Source organism: Ornithorhynchus anatinus, chromosome X1, assembly GCF_004115215.2.
Source record: "Ornithorhynchus anatinus isolate Pmale09 chromosome X1, mOrnAna1.pri.v4, whole genome shotgun sequence".
NCBI classification, from domain to species: Eukaryota; Metazoa; Chordata; class Mammalia; order Monotremata; family Ornithorhynchidae; genus Ornithorhynchus; species Ornithorhynchus anatinus.
In genome coordinates this window covers 41796687-41810686 of record NC_041749.1, presented here as the reverse complement: position 1 = coordinate 41810686, position 14000 = coordinate 41796687, and the positions used below count along the sequence as shown (strand labels likewise).

The following is a 14000-nucleotide window of genomic DNA, read 5'->3' as shown; positions in this document are numbered from 1 at the left end:
TCTGGGAGCAGGGAGCGGGGCCTGGAGGAGGGGAGGGGCGGGGTCTGGGGCCAGGGGGCGGGAGGGGGCGGGACCTGGATCAGTCGGGGGCGCAGGCGGGGCGGCGCCTGGGGCCAGAGGGACGGGGCCCGGAGCCTGTGGGCGGGGCCCCGTACCCGATGGGCGGGGCCCAGACTCCAGGAGGGGCGGGGTCTAGGGCCGATGGGCGTGGTCTCCGTGCAGGAGATGGCGTGGCCTCGATGGCTGGAGGGGCCGGGGGGCGGGGCCCGACCGGGAGGGGGCGGGGCTTGGAGTCTGGTGGGCGGGGCCTGTTGCCGATGGGGCGTGGTCTAGGGCCGGTGGGCGTGGTCTGGCGCCGGGGGCGGGGCCCGGGGCAGGAGAGGGCGTGGTTCGGAGTAATAATAATGTTGATATTTGTTAAGCGTTTACTAGGTGCAGAGCACCGTTCTCAAAGGAGGAAGAACAAATTGACTCTATTTATTGCCATCGTTCTCGTCTGTCCGTCTCCCCCGATTAGACCGTAAGCCCGTCAAACGGCAGGGACTGGCTCTATCTGTTGCCCACTTGTTCATTCCAAGCGCTTAGTCCAGTGCTCTGCACCTAGTAAGCGCTCAATAAATACTATTGAATGAATGAAAAGGAAGAATTCAGAGTAAAATAAAATCAATTTTTTTAAAAAAGAGCGTCCATTAAACTACAGCATTCTCACTTATTCGTTTTACTAACCACATGCAATTTCATTCAGTGACCCTGATGTCTTCAAAGTTTATGGGTTTTTTAAAATTTACTACTACTATTATTTACTGAGGCCAAGGAGAACAAAACATTTTTAGATGGGGAGCTACATTTCTCTCTAAACACCTACATACTACCCCGATTGTGAAAGGCCCATACCCAGATAATAATAATGTTGGTATTGGTTAAGTGCTTACTCTGTGCCGAGCACTGTTCTAAGCGCTGGGGGAGATACAGGCTCATCAGGTGGTCCCACGTGAGGCTCCCAGTCTTCATCCCCATTTTCCAGATGAGGTCACTGAGGCACCGAGAAGTGAAGGGACTTGCCCGGTCACACAGCTGACAAGTGGCAGAGTCGGGATTCGAACCCGTGACCTCTGACTCCCAAGCCCGGGCTCAGGGGGGAGAGGCCTGGAGCCATGTGGGCGTGGTCCAGGGAGAGTGGGCGACGCCTCACCCTAAAAATAAAACTCCTCCAGTCCGCTTAGGGTACCACCTTGCCAAAGAAGTAATAATGTTGGTATTTGTTAAGCGCTTACTATGTGCAGAGCACTGTTCTAAGCACTGGGGTAGTCACAGGGGAATCAGGTTGTCCCACGTGGGGCTCACAGTCCCCATATTACAGATGAGGTAACTCAGGCCCAGAGAAGTTAAGTGACTTGCCCACAGTCACACAGCTGACAAGTGGCAGAGCTGGGATTCAAACCCATGACCTCTGATGCCAAAGCCCGTGCTCTTTCCCCTGAGCCACCCTAACACCACCAATTTGAGGGTGCCTCAGGGGATGAGCTCCCTTTTCTTCGTTATAATAAAAATCCTGGGGGGTTTTAGGCGCTTACTATGTGCCCGGCACTATACTCACCGATGGGGCGGATGCAGGTAGATCGGGTTGGACATAGTCCCCGTCCTGCGTGGGACTCACAGTCCTCATCCCTATTTTACAGATGAGGTAACTGAGGCATAGAAAAGTGAAGTGATGTGCCCAAAGCCACACAGCGGTCAAGTGGCAGAGGAAGGGATTAGAACTCATGACCTTCTGGCTTCCGGGCCTGTGTGCTATCCACTACACCATGCTGCTTCTGTCTATTAGAGAAGTACAGCACAGCAGTAGTAATTTCCCTCTGCTCCTCCCCCTCTTCCTTCCCCTCCCCTCAGCACTGTGCTCTTCCGCTCATTTGTATAGATTTTTATTACCCTATTTATTTTGTTAATGAGGTGTACATCACCTTGATTCTATTTATTGCTATTGTTTTTGTCTTTCTGTCTCCCCCAATTAGACTATGAGCCCGTCAATGGGCAGGGACTGTCTCTATCTGTTGCCGAATTGTACAGTCCGAGCGCTTAGTCCAGTGCTCTGCACATAGTAAGCGCTCAATAAATACTATTGAATGAATGAATGAATGAATGCTGGGTTAAGCGTAAAGAAAATGAACTGGCAAGATCCTTCCCTCCAAGGAGTTTAGCTTAATAATAACAATAATGTTGGTATTTGTTAAGCACTTACTTTGTGCAGAGCACTGTTCTAACCGCTGGGGTAGATACAGGGTAATCAGGTTGTCCCACGTGAGGCTTACAGTTAATCCCCATTTTACAGATGAGATCACTGAGGCACAGAGAAGTGAAGTGACTTGCCCACAGTCACACAGCTGACAAGTGGCAGAGCCGGGAGTCGAACCCATGACCTCTGACTCTGAAGCCCAGGCTCTTTCCACTGAGCCACGCTGCTTCCCAGCTTAGTGTAGCTACTCCTCATATACTTATTTACCGAATTGCATGTGTATTTTCATCACCTCCAATGTCCTCTCCTCTCTCTACTGGATATTTGTCCATTGGTTTCTCTTTGCTCTCCCATTAACTTCTTTAGGTCAGGGACTGCATCTTTCACCTCTGAAACGCTTCTGGGACACTGTTCTATTCCACAGTCCTATCATGATAATGATGGTGTTTGTTATGTGCTTACTATGTGCCAAGCAGCAGTCTGAGAAGCAGCACGGCTCAGTGGAAAGAGCACGGGCTTGGGAGTCAGAGGCTGTGGGTTCTAATCCCGGCTCTGCCACTTATCAGCTGTGTGACTTTGGGCAAGTCCCTTCACTTCCCTGTGCGTCAGTCACTTCATCTGTAAAATGGGGATTAAGACTGTGAGCCCCACGTGGGACAACCCGATTACCTTATATCTACCCAGCGCTTAGAACAGTGTTTGGCACATAGTAAGCGCATACCAAAATCATTATTATTAAGCACTGTTCTAAGCACGGGACAAATGGTAGATGGTGAAAGCTGAGGTGCTCTAAGTGGCGACTGACTCTAACGTGGCACATTTTTTCAAGTTTTTGTTAAGTGCTTACTATGTGTCGGGCACTGTAGTAAGCAGTGGGGGAGATACAAGATAATCAGGTTGAACCCAATCCGTGTCTCACGTGGGGCTCACAGTCTTAGGCCCCATTTTACAGATGAGGTAACTGGGCCACAGAGAAGCGAAGTGACTTGCTCAAGGTCACACAGCGGACTAAGTGGCGGAGCTGGGATTAGAACCCAAGCCCTCTGACTCCCAGGCCTGTGCTCTTTCCACTAGGCCTCGCTGCTTTTCTAACTTTACCAAAGTTAATGGTCTGTGGCCAGGGTGGCATTTGGAAAGGCAGTGGGATGTCAACCTACAGACCGAGATTGACGTCTATTGTGCTGTTTATCACAACAGTGGCATACGCCGAGAGGCACGGTCACCCTACCGACAGAATGTCAAACAACTGTCTGAAGTGGATCAATCAGACAATCAGTGGTATGTATTGAGTGTGTACTGTGTGCAGAGCACTGTACTAAACACTTGGGAGAGAACAGAACAGAGTCGGTAGACACGTTCTCTGCCCACGACAAGCTTATGGTCTGGAGGGGTGGGAAACAGTCAGTCAGTCAATCGTACTTATTGAGCTCTCACTGTGTGCAGAGCAATGTACTGAGTGGTTGGGTGAGCACAATATAACAGACACATCCCATTACTGTAAATTAATTAATTTCCGATAGGTACATAAGTCCTGCGGGGCAGAGGGTGAGGTGAACAGCAAACGGATAGCCAGTGTAAAATGGTAAGATCAATCCCGAATTACCAAGGTCTTGCAATTTTCCAGGCTTGCCGGACCCGATAACCGGGTCTCAGCTGGGATGCCGTTGTCCACCGCCACAGATGAATGAGAAATGACGCTTTAGGTGATCTTTTATGGAGAGCTCTGCACTGGAACATGCCCCAGAGATAGCCAGAGGGAGGAATACTGAAGGCCAACTTCTAAATGTATGGGGGAACTCAGGCCTCACGACGGGTCCTCCGGGCGACAGATTCTGCCGTTCGGCTGATCGGTCCCTTCGGGACAAACGCATCCCTGCAGCAGAGGAGAAACACTAGGTGAAAGCTTCAAGTGATGCAGAACTCACTGTTGGGAGAGTGTGTGGCGGGCCACATGTTAGACAGTAAGATCACAGGCTTGGCAGAATCCCCAGAATCACTTGCGATGTTTTGCGGGGAGAGGTTGGCTCCTCTGTCAATAGTGGGAAATCTCCACCCCTTCTAGGGATATAGCCAAGTTCTCCCAGGGGGCAGAGAGAAGGGCAGTGAGAGGGCGCTCCCCATTGCCTCTGATCTGTGCACTTGCCTACTCTCCCTGAGACCTGGCAGTAAGAGCTCTTCATATGGTAACCCATCTCTCTCTCTCTGTAAACTACACCCGGGGTAAAAAGAAAGCTACTACAAGTTAATTTGGTCTTGAACCTCTCTCCCGCCTTTTCACCCGAGCAAAGCTTTTAGGCAGTCACCCCCCCCCCCCCCCGGGGGCCGAAGTACACGCCTTTAATCGCATCCTCAGCTCGGCCCTGGCGATCTTGAACCCAGTCCCAACTCCGCCACTTGCCTGCTGTGTGACCTTTGGCAAGTCACTTTACTTCTCTAGAGCTCGGTTGCATTACCTGTAAAATGGGCATAAAATCCTTGGTCTCTGCCCTCTTAGACTGTGAGCCCTTTGTGGAGCTGGGACTATACCCAATCTAGTTCATTTGACCCACCCCGGCACTTAGTCTAATGCTTGGCACATATCGTTTCATTATCATCACTTATTTAAATACTGCGCTAACCTCAACTTTGATTATTTTCTGTGGTGATCTATTCCAATTTGTGGAATCGATTAAAGACTGTCCTCTTCGGGTTTGGGATTCAGGTTTAGTCATAGTTGCTGAGGCCTCCACAAACTCAACCACTTTTTGATGGAAGTTTTAATCCGGTATCTGCCCCTGATGGCCCAAATACAGAATGGCTGATATGGGTCCCGGTTTGGAGTTAGACAGTTAAGTGATCCCAACTTCAATCCTCAGAGGAAAAAGCCTCAGAGTCCAAAATTTCATGCGGATAAGAGGCAGGAGGCTCGAGGGGTTCATGCATTGGCTTCCACGTGCAACTCGAAAGGCCCCATTAGTGACAAGACTGGCTGGCTCTCAATGTTTATGACAATCGAGTCCATCAGGAACTCAATAAATTCAGATGGCAATGATAAAAATAATAAAGGAGCTTGCAATCTAAAATGGGGGAAGACATTCATAGGAAAATATCCACCTTACTGAGATACATCATATAAGAAATACTGACCCCAGACCCCACCTTCTTAGATAGGATCGCAAAAGTTGTGGGGAAAGGGGGAATGTGCTTAGAATACTCTATGTGCTAAAAATGTGCTAAGACAAGCAACGTGAAGGGAATCTGGGTTCTAATCATGACTCTGCCACTTTCCTCCTGGGTGATCTTGAATTTGTCCTTCTCCCTTAGACTGTTTTACTGTTCAATCGTTTCATTACTCCTGATGTGTCTGCCTCAAATCCTCTACCCTGCCTTTATTCACAGATGGTGAGCCCCTTGAGAGACAGGGTCCCTGTCTAATTCCCACATGTATACTCTTTCCCAGCACTTAATACACTGCTCTGCACACACTTAGTGCCTACTAAATACTATTACCACTAATACTACATTTCTCTGTGCCTCAGTTTCCTCATCTGCAAAATGGGATTAAATACCAGTTCTTCCTTAGACTGTGAGCTTCATGTGGGACAGGGACAGTGTCTGACTTGATTATCTTCTATCTTCCCTAGTGCAGTGCTTGGCACATGGTAAGTGCTTAAATAGCACAGTTATTATTATTATTAGATCAAAAAGCTATTCTTTCTTCTGAGCCTATATAATAGAGGCAGTCTAAAAACTTTAACTTGGGTCCTTTTTCAGATCCAATAAAACTGTTCTCTGACTGTTCCTCACCCTCCAGCTTCTCTTGATTTCTCCCCCAAGAACTTCACTGAACCATGGAAAAAATTCCAATCCCCTGATGACATGAAACTCAAGAGACTCAAAGTTGGTACTGTTTTGGTCTCACCATGAATGGTATTTTTTCCTCCAGGCTGAAAGAACTGGATGGGGCATTGTAGCAAATGCCTATTTTTTTTCTTTTTTGGTGCTAATATCAAATTTGAAAACAAGGGTAGTACTAGAGGGAGCACAGAAACATAAAGGATAAGGTAAATTTGTGTTTGTAAAATATGTTCTGGATTAGCTCTAGACCGAATCAAAAGGACTGCTTTAGTGAATAAGCATCACATAATAATAATAATAATAATGCATGAGGTCACACAGCAGACAAATGGCAGAACCAGGATTAGAATCTTGACTCTATTTATTGCCATTGTTCTTGTCTGTCCATCTCCCCCGATTAGACTGTAAGCCCGTCAAACGGCAGGGACTGTCTCTATCTGTTGCCGACTTGTTCATCCCAAGCACTTAGTACAGTGCTCTGCACATAGTAAGCGCTCAATAAATACTATTGAATGAATTGAATGAATGAATCCAGGTCTTCTGACTCCCAGGTCCGTGCTCTTTCCATGACACCGTGCTGCTCCTCTATTTTCATGTCAGAAGTACACAACACGGCTGGCTGTGAACCCAGATGTCTGTCTTCCTATTGGTCCAACTGTCCATCAAGTAAAGCTTTTTTCTCTCATTACTTGCCTTCCACTCCCCCAACCCTAGTCTTATTTTCCTTTACACCATGTCCCTACATCTTCCTCGCTCCCATGAATTTGGGGAAATCCCCACTCATCCTTGCTTCAGCTTCCTTCAAACTAGCAGGCAAAGGACAGAGTGACCCTTCATTCATTCATTGTTCTATTTACTGAGCGCTTACTGTGTGCAGAGCACTGCAGTAAGCATTGGGGAGAGTACAATTAAGTGGACATGAGCCCTGTTCTCAAGGACTTTAATTCTGTCTCTGCCGCTTTTGGAAGACTTGGGCAGTAAAGACCGGGAATGGTAGGAATGAGTTGAGAAGAGCAGCACAAATTTTGCGTTTGTTTTTTAAATAAAAGGGGAGCAAGACAGGTTTGGATGCTTATGAATGGAGAACCAGATTGGTGGGAAGAACATCTCCAAAGCTACAAGAATGGAGACACAAGTTTAAAGAAGGGTTGGATGAGTACTGACAACAAACTTTAGGTGCCAAGGTTAGAGCTAGTTAGTGTGTTCATCTGACGTTCTCCTGGAAATGTAAGTGTAAGCGTAGAATTTATTAAATTTTTTTTCCTTCAAATTACTGTGCTGTTTTCCCCATGTAAAAAAAACCAACACTGTGTGATGTATATGATGCCATCATCAAATTCTAACAATTAATGAAAAAAGTAGTGATGGCATGTATACATTTTGCCAAAAAGAAAAGAACACCACATGAAAACCACTAGCTCACCTCACTTAGAGCTAAGAAGAGTATAGTTAATAAAAATCAGACAGTAGGCCTAATCAAGTGGGCATTCCAAACGTTCACTGGACAGACTATTTTTATTTTGAAAAAATCCTTAGAGGCTTCATTAATATAGTAATTAACAGAATGGAATTCATCTTCACAAGGATTTCAACTGACCCCAGACACAAGGCATTAACATCCAGAGAATTTCTTTTTGACAAGTCCTAATAGTCATACACTAGCTGCAACCAGACTATAGAGTGCATGATGATTAAAATTAAAGCTCATTATTGCTATATACTATCAAAAGATCCTCTGTGTTGCTTGTTTTTATGGTATTTGTTAAGCACTTACTATGAGCCAGGCACTGTATTAAGCATTGGGGCAGATAAAAGCTAATCAGGTTGGACACAGTCCATGTCCCATATGGGGCTCACAGCTTCAATCCCCAATTTACAGGTGAGTTAAATGAGGCACCCAGAAGAAGTGAAGTGACTTATCCAAGGTCACACAGCAAACATGTGGCGGAGATGGGATTAGAACCCAGTTCCTCCTAACTCCCAGACCTGTGCTCTTTCCAGGAGGCCCTGCTGTTTCTGACTGTCAAAGAAGAAACAAGGAGATCTTATATAGAGCCTGTACCTGACTGGTCCACCTGGGAGTAACTCCCCAGAATATAACATGCCAGTTCATTCCCAGTGATCCTCATTTCTCCAGCAGGCACATGAGCAATTCCAGACATCAGTCACTTACAAGGTGGCCAAAGTTGGAGAGGCCCCACTTGCTTTCCCTTTGCCCCACTGTCACCTACTTGGGAACTAACCTTTACAGCATTACACAGATGTCATAAATGAATTCTAGAACCAAGATGTCTAGCTATCCATTTAACCTAGCTTCAGATCATGTTCAGGGCAGGGTTTTGAAATGCTTGTCTTAAAAAATAACTTAATGAAAGCTTCTTTGTCCTGAGCCATCCCTGAAATTCAGGCATTCTACAAATAGCCTCCACAACGCTCCTAATCTTCAGACAAACCGTGGAACCGCCATCAACGGGCTTACGTTAAACCTCGACTAAGGCCTCATTTGGCAGAGCAGACAACTCCCGTGCTTATTGGCTCACATAATGCTTTTGCCTGAAATAGGATTTTGAGAAATAAAAGAAACTGATCTAATGTGTGTCCTTCTTAATACGAAGTCTAGATTTACCCGGCGAGAGGTTGCTCTTGTAGCTGCTTCGTTAATGAGATCATAACAGTGCTATCCTGACAATGTAGCTGTGTTTACGCCATCGGTATAGACGAGGTCCATGTTTCAGGAGGGGAAAATTTTACAGTGACCTTGTGTCACTAAGTATTAGGGAAAAGTTACATCATAGACACTTATAGTCAAGTGTACTGGGAAGAACTTTACAACCTTTAAGTGACTTTCTAATTTGTAATGTTCTGAAATGGCCTACATAATATAAATCACAGATAAAACTGTATTCGGTCAAGGTGGCACTATTAGGTCAAGTTGTATAATTATAATTATATTTTTCCCCAGTATGGCTTACATTTTTCCCTTAAGGTTGCTTAGGGCCGTGCCATAGTGCAAGGTTAGGCAACAAACATTTTGGGTTAGAAGCATCTATAAAATCAATCTGATAGATCCTGTACCTCTGGGTAATTAAAAAAAAAATCAAAGTGATTTTTAAATGGTAAATTTCCCTGTATAAAAAGAGAAAAAAAGGCAGTTCACATTAATAACACATAAAATACAAATCAAACTTGAGATTAATTATTACAAAGCGTAATGTCAGTGAGAAGGAAGAGCCTGTTTATTGTGACACAAAAATAATTTTAGTCACTAACTAGCTTCGATTTGAAATCTGTAGTAGTGCTTAATCTTGATCAGTGTTGGAGAAGAAAGTCCAGTATGACATAGGTAGTGGAAAAAGGACTCCACATTCTGGGCAAGGGCAGTGGCTTTTATGTCTAAAACAGAATTCCTTAACTCCACACCCAAACCCTGTCCTCCCCCTGATTTTCTTGTCACTGTAGAACCACCATCTTTCTTACCTCACAAGCCTGTAACTTTGAACCCACATGAAGCATGGGTTTAATAGAGCACCGACCTGGGAGTCAGAAGGTCTTGGGTTCTATTCCCAGTTGCACTACTTGTCTGTGGTGTGAACTCGGGCAAGTCACTTTCATTCATTCATTCATTCAATAGTATTTATTGAGCGCTTACTATGTGCAGAGCACTGTACTAAGCGCTTGGGATGAACAAGTCGGCAACAGATAGAGACAGTCCCTGCCATTTGACGGGCTTACAGTCTTCACTGGGCCTCAGTTACCTCATCTGTAAAATGGGGATTGAGGTGGAAACTGAGGACAGTGAAGTGATTTGCTCGAGGTTACAAAGCAGGGGCATCTCAGAGCTGGGCGTACCATATTCTTTCATTCATTCATTCAGTGAAATTTATTGAGCGCTTACTGCGCACAGAGCACTGTACTAAGCACTTGGGAGAATACAACAATAGACAAACACGTTCCCCGCCCACACAGAGCTATCAGTCTAGCTTCCCGCTTGGCCACGCTGCTTTCTTTAGGACGTCGTACCTCGATCTCGTCTATCTCACCACAGCCCCTCGCCCACATCCTACTCCTGGCCTGGTACACCCTCCCTCCTCATAACGGACAGATAATTGCTCTCCCCAACTTCAAAATCTTATTGAAGGCACATCTCCTCCAAGAAGCCCTCCTCTCCTCTTCTCCCATGCCCTTCTGCGTCACCCTGACTTGCTTCTTCATTTATCCTCCCTCCCACCCCTATAGCACTTATATCTTCTAGACTGTGAGGTCATTAGGGGTTATAGTGTACTCTCCCAAGAGTTTAGTAACAGTGTTTTGCACATAGTAAGTGTTCAATAAGTACAACTGAATGAATGAATGACTGAGTGGAGTGTGCTCCCCCAAGTACCGAATATAGTACCCTCTATCTCCAGGGAAGCTCATTGAAATAACTCACCCTCCCTGCCATATCTTCTCTTACTCCTTTCTCCATCGCCACTGCAACCGCTCATCTGTGCCGTAGGCTGGGCTTCTCACCACCACAGCCCTTGAGAAAAGTCGACGAGAGTTGTCGGGGAAGCTCTGGACACTCTGGGGGGCAGACCGCCTCTATGCCCCTTTTGGGGGGTCGGCCCAAGGGAAGTCACCTGAGCTAGAGTCACCACCGCAGCTTGACCGATGACAGGAAGGGGCACAGACACTTCCCCGTCCCTTGTGGCTTCAACAGTTTTGGCAACAGCTCTAGATGACTCATTATCTGTTGCCGAATTGTACATTCCAAGCCCTTAGTACAGTGCTCTGCACATAGTAAGTGCTCAATAAATACTATTGAATGAATGAGTTGAATGAATTCTCTAAAGATTTGAGAAGCAGCATGGCGTAGTGAATAGAGCAAGGACCTGGGAGTCAGAAGGTCATCGGTTCTAATCCCAGCTCTGCCACTTGGCTGCTGTGTGACCTGGGAGTCAGAAGGTCATGGGTTCTAATCCCAGTTCCGCCACTTGGCTGCTGTGTGACCTTAGGCAAGTCATTTCACTTCTCTGTGCCTCAGTTATATCATCTCTAAAATGGGGATTGAAATTGTGAGCCCCATGTGGAACAGGGACTATGTCTAACCTGATTCAGTTGGACCCCAGTGCTTAATACAGTGCCTGGCGCATAGTAAGAGCTTAACAAATACCGTAACTAAATACCATAACTATTTCCAGGCCACGGTAATCTCTGGGCCAACTCTGGTCACCGAGGGTGACCAGAACCCTCCAGATACTGGTGCCTTGTCTTGCTAGACTGCAAACTCTTCTCTAGACTGCAAGCTCCTTGAGGGCAGAGGACATATCTACCAACTCTGTAATACTGAACTCTCCCAAATGTTTAGTACAGTGCTCTCTCTATACAGTAAGCACTCAATAAATGATTGATTGAGGAAAGAGGTGCAGTCAACAGCCCAGCTCCACCTCTGAGCCCAGCTCCACCTCTGACCCTTTCCGATCCCAGGAGGCAGAGTGGCTTAGCTGCAGTTGCCCACCCTGTCCCCAAATCAATGGGAACAAAGTTAATGGTCTCAACCCCATGATGCCAAGCCCATGGAGGTGATGACATTCTCATTCCAATAGAAACAGCCCCATAGCACTTAAGTACATATCTGTAATTTATTCCTTTATATTAATGTCCATCTTCCCCTCTAGACTGAAAGCTTGTTGTGGTCCGGGAAAGTGTCTGTTATATCGTACTCTCCCAAGCGCTTAGTACAGTGCTCTGCGTACAGTAAGCGCTCAATAAATACGATTGACTCACTGTTTGACTGAGCTTTTGAGGGCAGGACCCCTCCTGCCCTACAGGCACTAGTTTCTCCTGGAAGTAGGTCAAAGGGTGGCATTATCGCTACACATATCCATGGTCCTTTCTCAGAGTACTGTCAAATGGGAAACTGGGAAAACTCTAATAAATTTCAAATCTGACCCGTCCACTTTGGGGGAAACACTCTCAAAATGTTTTTCAAACTTTTGCAAATGGTCAATTAAATACATTTTGACAGTTCTCCTCAATTGTCCTATTAGTCATACTATCAAGACTTCTTGCAACATTCTTTAGCAGTCCACGTTTCTCAGAATGAGATTCAACTCGTGCTCCTTAATCATATGATCTATTTTGCCCTGCACACTGAAAGACACTTAGGCTTTGACCCTGAAATCATACTTGTTACAAAGAGAAAAATGGTCAGCCAAAGGCTAATTTCTGAATCCAGAGTTCTCCAAATATTAAGTTATTCAAAGAGATGGTCCTTAAAAAATTGTACCTCACGCTCAACCCAACAGTGCCTCATCATCAGTCATCATCGAGGGTATTAATTGAGCACTTAATGTATTCAGAGCACTGTACTAAGCACTTGGGAGAGTATATACATTACAAGTTAATAATACTAATAATAATAATGTTGGTATTTGTTAAGTGCTTACTATGCGCCGAGCACTGTTCTAAGCACTGGGGTAGATAAAGGGTAATCAGGTTGTCCCACATGAGGCTCACAGACTTCATCCCTATTTTACAGATGAGGTAACTGAGGCACCGAGAAGTTAAGTGACTTGCCCAAAGTCACACAGCTGATAGGTGGCGGCGCCGGGATTAGAACCCATGACCCCTGACTTCTAAGCCCGGGCTCTTTCCCACTAAACCACACTGCTTCTCACGTGTTAGCAGACACCGCAGAGACGGTCCCTGCCTACAACAAGCTTACAGCATCCACAACCCTCTCTATCATCTCACAACCCAGAGAGGGCTCACAGTCTACGTAGAAGGGATAACAGCTATTGAACCCCCATTTTACAGATGAGGAAACTGAGGCATAGAGAAGTTAAGCGACTTGCCCAAAGTCGCACAGCAGGCAAGTGACAGAGCCAGGATTGGCAACCAGGTCCTCTGCTTCCCAGGTTCATGCTCTTTCCACTAGACTGAGCTGCCTCTTCCATGGGATTAAGCATCCACAGGCAGGGAAAATGTCTACCAAATCTGCTGTATTGCATTCTCCCAACTGCTTAGTGCAGTGCTCAGTAAGCACGCAATAAATACCACTGATTGGTCAAAGCGGCTTTATTTCTCAGAACCCTGAGGAGAGGCCGACCTTGCCTCTGTGTGACAAACATGGGCAATCTTTCTCTGTTTTTCGGAAGTTTGTGGAATGGATCCGAGCTTAGAAGGGACCTCTAGGTTTCCTGAAACTGGCCACCCACTGAACGGGCAGGAAGAAGTTGTTCCCCGTGCCATGAGTGTCTCATGTCTGTCAGCTGATAAAGTGGAAGTTCCTCTCTTTCACTTACTCTTGTTCAGCCTAGGTCATGCTCACAACATCTATTCTTAGTCTTGGGAAAAGACCCTTTGACCCTGTGCTGACCAGCTCATCCGAGAAAGCTGAGGTGGCCACAGGCTCTGGAGGAAAGCAACCGTGATCCACCCACTGGAGAAAACGAATTGTCTCTATGAAGGTCATGACGATTATGGTATTTAAATGCCTACTAAATGCTAAACACTATTCTAAGTGCTACGGTAGGTACAAGTTGATCTGGTTGGACATGGTCCCTGTCCCACATGGGGCTCGCATTCTAATTAAGAGGGAGGATAGGTATCGAATCCACATTTTATAATCGAAGTCAATGAGGCACAGAGCAGTTCAGTGACTTGCCCAAGGCCCACCAGCAGGCAAGTGGCAGGGCTGGAGTTAGAAGCAAGGTCCTGGGATTCCCACTCTCTGCTCAGTTGATGCACAGCCTTGGGGACCTGGAAGTTCGGCTGTATCCACAATGTACTCAGAGGGGTTCATGGCACAGAGGAGCCCTTGTGTGCATAGAAGCCCTTCTGTGCAGAAGGAAGGCCGCCCATACTCAGTAGGAGGCCAGATGAGGGTAAAGCCAGGCAGAAACTTCTCACGATTGGACTCAGGCCAGTCAGCTCTCTCCTCCTAACT

The 14000-nt window shown here is 46.3% G+C and overlaps 1 long non-coding RNA gene across 1 annotated transcript; it reads right to left on the bottom strand.

Annotated features, from left to right (window-relative positions):
* Positions 1-3729: 3729 nt before the first annotated feature.
* On the bottom strand, positions 3730-8286 carry LOC114806643. The gene is made up of 2 exons (XR_003754706.2): positions 8133-8286; positions 3730-4106 (listed from the first exon to the last, which is right to left on the bottom strand). It is a non-coding gene; the product is annotated as an uncharacterized LOC114806643 (long non-coding RNA).
* Between the last annotated feature and the right edge of the window lie 5714 nt (positions 8287-14000).